Source organism: Pleurodeles waltl, chromosome 10 (assembly GCF_031143425.1).
Source record: "Pleurodeles waltl isolate 20211129_DDA chromosome 10, aPleWal1.hap1.20221129, whole genome shotgun sequence".
Taxonomy (NCBI): Eukaryota; Metazoa; Chordata; class Amphibia; order Caudata; family Salamandridae; genus Pleurodeles; species Pleurodeles waltl.
Window position 1 is genome coordinate 1006915717 of NC_090449.1, and position 6000 is coordinate 1006921716.

At 42.7% G+C, this 6000-nt stretch overlaps 1 protein-coding gene across 1 annotated transcript in view; it reads right to left on the reverse strand.

Moving 5' to 3' along the window:
- LOC138262117 (TNFAIP3-interacting protein 3-like) overlaps positions 1-4939 on the reverse strand; it is a 98256-nt gene extending 93317 nt beyond the window's left edge. Inside the window, exon 1 of the mRNA XM_069211883.1 lies at positions 4821-4939. The gene's annotated coding sequence lies outside the window, so the exon portion shown is untranslated. The remainder of the gene's footprint in view (positions 1-4820) is intronic.
- Between the last annotated feature and the right edge of the window lie 1061 nt (positions 4940-6000).

Here is a 6000-nt window from a genome sequence, read left to right on the forward strand (position 1 = left end):
TTAGAGCGTTTAATCACATTATTATCCAGGATCAGATCAGCTACAGGTTTTTCATAAAAGTACTGCTAGTGAGCTCATACAACAAAGCTGCTGGTTTCCTAATAACAATCAGCATTCCAGGAACTAGACAAACACAGGCACCAGTGATACCCTGATGAAATAGCTCCGAAGGCGGAAGCTTTCACCAGTGCTTTCATCATATGAAATCAACAGCTGAGAGGCAAGAGGTGGTCTAAAAGTGCCAGTCTGTGCTTCATCACTGGCATAACTGGGCAGAGGGAGAAAAACATGGATAAACCCGGATACTGGAAACCTGGAGACCTAGCAGACAAAATATTTGTGTGTTTGATAATGTAGAGTAAAAATCCCTCAAGAGAAAACACTGGACTATCCACATCCAACATCTCATTAGCATCTGCTACCCTCTTAAATGAAATTAAACACCAAAACATGGTCACAGTTGTGGACCACCGTTTTAGGAACAACCCTTCATTATTTGGCCACTGAAATGGAAAATGTATAACCACTTTAACATGCTCAAAAACCAATGCCTGTGTTTGAGAGACCCTTCAGGTAAATGTAGGTCTTGAACTCTGGCAGCTTATCCGACTACCATCTTTCGGTGATCAGTAATCTAGCCACCAGCATACTAATAAACACATATCTACAATAATTTACTTAAATTAGCATTGCTTTCAATAATTGTCATTAAAAAATTAGTTCTTCATAAGTATATCTATGTAAAGTCCTATTTCACACTTCCATTTCCTAATACTACTATTTTTATGAACTTTTGTATATGAGAGGTAATAAGTGTTCTATCTTGTCTATTTCACTATTTCATTACACATACATTTTTTGGAATATAGGACCTGATTTAGAGGCGGAGGAAAGGTAAGCTATCCATTGATGGAGTCCTAGTTTAGGGTGTCGCCGCTAATCAAAATAAGCCAGTGATGGTCAGAAAAGCACAACAGTGACTTACACACCGAGGGAGAAAACTCCCAGCCCAGGGTGTGGAGGTCAAGCGGGCTTGTGATATTCTCACCATTCTCATCAACTTTCTGTTCAATCATTTGTGACCTTAGTAGGTGTGGTGGCTGGGCTGCTTTGCATGATGTCCCTCTTCATGGAACCATGCCCTGAGAGTGCCACGCTCCCAGTGTTCTGTTCCTGGCATGTATACCCTTCAAGAACATCTCAGCAGCTTTGCTCTTTTGGAGACTGGGTCTGTGCGATGGATCCTGTGTTGATGAAGATAGTGGTGTCAGGAGAACCTGCTCGCATGGTCAATTCAATGCAGAATGCAGGAAGTAGATTGTTTGGAATCTTCCTTAGAAAAGACACAGATAGATCTCAGTGGGGGAAAGTTTCTCTTCAATGTGGCAAAGGTGGAACGGGGCTAAACAGAAGTTGAAATAATTTTTCCTGGGAGCCCATATCCTGAAATTCTGGTGATAACAGGCATAGGAAGAGTTGGGGAGATGTATTAGGAGCACAGCGAAGATGATGAGACTTTACCTACAACACCGCATTGGTAGCATAGCACTCTGAAGGGCTGAGGTTCCATGAAGAGTGACGTCATGGAACACAACTCAGTCTACAGCTCACATTTATTGTCCATCCTGATACATTTTAGTTCAATCGCTCTTTTTCTTTTATACTACAAATTCACACAGATGGGCCGTGGGCAGCAGGCGAAACTGAGATCAGTCTAGAGTTCTCAGACAGGTTCACAAATGTGTGTACTCGTCTGAAGGATCTTTCACATTCACACATTTCCAGGCAGCCTCAGACATGCCATGCGCCTACATATTTCCGTAGCAGTTTCATGCAGGCCATGAACTGACAGATCCCTCTAGCAAGTTTCAGATGAGCCATGAACACTATGAAGTGGCAAATGCATCTAAAAGCTTTCACGTATGCCACACAATAATATTTTTTTCTAACAATTTCCGGGAACCCATGTAATAATATCTTTATTTGACGGTTTTAGGCACGCACTGGGATCAGTTTCATGCTACCTAAGTCACCAGCACCACATAACTCTGCAAAAGTCTCAAGCAAGCTATGAACTCACAGCTTTTAACTCAATATCAAGCAATAGAAATCTGCTAGAAACTAATCTTCATTGTATTCTAGTTGCTAAGAAAATACAACAATACATAATGATAGCCGGAGCATGACATGGAAATGCAGAAGGTGCTTAAATACCCACTCGAGAAAAATGACGAAGGTGCTCTTGCAATGTTGTGTTTTGCATTAAATCTTACTCCGGGGAGAAAAACAGGACTTACATCTTGTAGAATTGCAAAAACATAGATAGGGCTCCCACTATTATGGTATTTTTAACAGTTCTGCCTTTATTTATCCAGAATTATTTTAGGTCATCTTCTCAAGATTCATTAGTATTATTTTGAGTTCTTCCACTATGTCTGATAATATATTTCCATATTTATTTAGCCAATAAATGTGCAGTCATAATTGTGACCTTTCAAGCTTTAGGTCTTTGCACACAGTTCTAAACAATACATTTCACTCTGACCATTTAGTTTACACATCTCTGGCTATTTAAGGAATTTTCTTACCTTCGTTAACTCCCCATGCTGTCAGTCTACAAAAACAATGGCCCGGCAAGTTATGACTGATGAGTGACAGCATGGAAAGCCACTCAAAAAATATCTAGTGTAAGTGTTTTTCTGTGTTTAAAAATGAAGACACTAAGGGCCTGATTTAGATTTCAGTGGAAGGGTTACTGTGACAAGATAGCCAGCCAGCCAAAATACAAATCCCATTATATCCGGTGGGATTTATATTTCAGCAGACGGGCTATCCGTCAGCGTTGTGACAGAGTAACTTGTCTGCCAAAGCCTAAATCAGGACCTAAGACAGATAGGAAAATACACTGTTTTGCATCTGTATTTTTCCTATAAAATAAATCAATCAGTAAAAAAAAGAAAACCGGGAGCCGTAATCATTTTAAAATGCAACCCTTATATGATATGAAATTTACTTTTTATTATTTCTCTGAATTTTGAACTTCTAATCTTCCAGAGGCTGTGTTTAACTTTGTCACTGCATTAATGGGTGTGATGTTGTATCCCTCTATGGACAATACTCTTCGATGCTTCCTTTTAGATCATCGGAAGTGAATCTGGCAGACTAGTGACAGCGGGGAGGGTGGAGGAGGACTGTGGAGATGAACCTTATCCTCAGTCAAGTTGGCCAATTTAACTAGCATCCATCGCAAGTTGTGCAAACTGGCATGACATTTTGGAGTTGTGATCATGATCACACCATTGACTGAATGAGTACCGACTTAACAGCTCTATGACCCACTCGCCTGTAACTTCATCACTGAAAACATCGGTGTGGTACCCTGCATAGCGGCAAATATTGATCATTGAGTAGATTAGATTCCCTCCCAGAAATGGAAGCCCTCTTGCATGGAGACATCAAGGTCCACATTCAATAAAAATGTGTGTGGACCAGTGCTTAATTTGTGCTTGCTGTTTCCGGTGCTGAGCACCGTCACTTATTTTTGAGGGCCGGGGCTTATTCTTCTGCCTCAAGAGTTTGCTGCGAGCAAAAGACACATGTAGGAAAGACAGAGGAAGGGAAAAACGAAAAAGCATCACAAAGGGAGAAAGTACAAAGCTGCTAGTGTGAGCTGAAGGGGCAGGGAGTAGCTTTAAATGGATTGAAGAGGCCAGGGATGGCTTCAGGATTACGCAGTCTCAGTATTCCGTGTTCCCACATTTAATTGCAGCAGCCGCATGTTTAGGAGGAGGGCTTTGGGCACTGGCGCTTTTTTTTTTTTTTTTTTACAAATTAAGCACTGGTGTGGGCGCTTGCACCATGCAACGAAAAAGATAGCATCATCCTATACTTTGGAAGGTGATCATGCGCAGCACTTAATTGGGTTGCATCGTAGGATCACCTGCAGAAACGTTAGTAAATAAGGGCCTATATCACCTATTTAAGTAAGTTTGCACTAATCCAGGTGCTGCCCTGGCTTCTAGGCGACTTGCTGAAATGCTACGGAGAAAATGTCAGCAGAATTCAGTTTCACCCTGGCTGCAAATGGTTATTGGTAATTATATTGCTTTTGGTGCCTACAGATTTAGGGGCAGATTTATGTATGGGGTGCATCGCCTTTGCACCACATAACTGGGTGCAAGTGCAACGCAATTCTTAATTGCGATTTATCAAGCCACACAAATGCACCTTGCATGGCCCTGAGTGGCTTAATAAACCCAGAGTAACGCAACGCAGCACAAATCGCCAGTGCTGAGAAAGGCAGGCGCGCGCCATATTATTATTATTATTATAAATACGGTACACTCCCGGCCTTTCCCTGACGAGCAGTGCAGCAAGGTGACTTCACGAGCTGCGTGACTTGTTGATAAATGTGCCCCTTAGAGAGATATATATATATATATATATATATATATATATATATATATATATTATTATTTTTACTTCAGCTGGTATTTTCCCCTGGTATAGCGCTATGTCCAGCAATGCATGCTCAACAGTATCCCACAGAATCCATCTATACCCAGTCCACAAATTTATTAGCCTGATAATGCTTCAGTCCCCTTTTATTCAAAAAACTGAACACGGATCCGTCGCATTAACAAAGTCAATGTTTACAATTGTTCACTCATCACCCAAAAAAAATCAAAGAACCGTACCTTGTCTTCTGCATCAAAAAATTATTAAAGCATTCCTATAAAGAGACAAATGTTCCTCCCCTTTAGCTTCAATACTGATAATTAAAATAGAAACCCCTGCACACACTTTGAACTTGCGGCTACCTTGGTTATCTAATGCCTTCGACCCGGCTGGTCCTTCCGCTTCTAGCCGCTGTTTCACGGGATGCTTCCGGTCCTCGGCGGGCTCCTTGTTTCAGTCTTGCTAAGGCAGAGAGTAGGGCGCGAGGCGCTACTGGTGTCCGTACGTGTGAGGCTGAGACGCCGCCCAGCTTGGGAAATTCCAAATCGGCCTCAATGACAAAGCGAGACACAAATGCAGAACTATTTTGCAACGTATTTCCTGAAGAACAGGCCTCGAGCCAAGCGAAAGCACGATAATAACAGACGATAAGGGCCTACGAATGGGCCCCCGGTCCCAATGTTTTTGTCACGTGATTGAGAGGTGGGTTAATCACGGCGCATTCACTGTATACATGACCTTGTCATTAGCTCCTTCTTGTGCAATCTACATTTGTGGTGCTGTTTTGAAAGTCACATGTTTTTACTAAAAAGCATTTTAGTTTGCACTGTTTTATATTCAAAATGTGGCTTTGGAACACCTCGGTCCGTGTGATAGAAATATGGTATTGGCGCCGATTTGTGCATGAACGGGGTTAGCAGAAAAGCACCACGGGCCCTAGTCACGATGGTAAATTTACACATGAATAAATGTACAAGCCCAATTTTACTCTCACACGTAAGTGACTGTCCACAAACTGCATTTGGTGGTGCGTTTATTAGTACTACAAGCATAGCCGACAAGTTTCCCAGGCCAATGCGTGATGTGCTGGTCCAGCCCCGGTTCTTCTCTTTGAATTCTGGGACTTGCAGTCTTCTTTTATAATGTAATAAACAAGACCACAAGTCCCAGAATTCAAAGAAAACCCCTGGACTGGAGCAGCATATCACCCCGGCACCTGGGAAACTTGACAGGGCTGATTAGTATATACTGACATAGGACAAAATGTAATTCACAAACCTATGTGCGGTGGTCAGCGCCACCACCTATTTTTTTAAATATGTGCAGAGATCTCCGTCCTGACCGCGGACGTCTCTGCACCAGTGGCGTAGCGTGGGTTGTCAGCACCCGGGGCAAGGCAAGTAATTTGCGCCCCCTAACCTGGGGCAAGGCAAGTAATTTGCGCCCCCTAACCCGTGGATTTAGTCTCTTCCAAGATGTTGCGCCCGGTGCGGCCGGCCCCCCCTGCAGCCCCACGCTACGCCACTGCTCTGCACCAGTGCT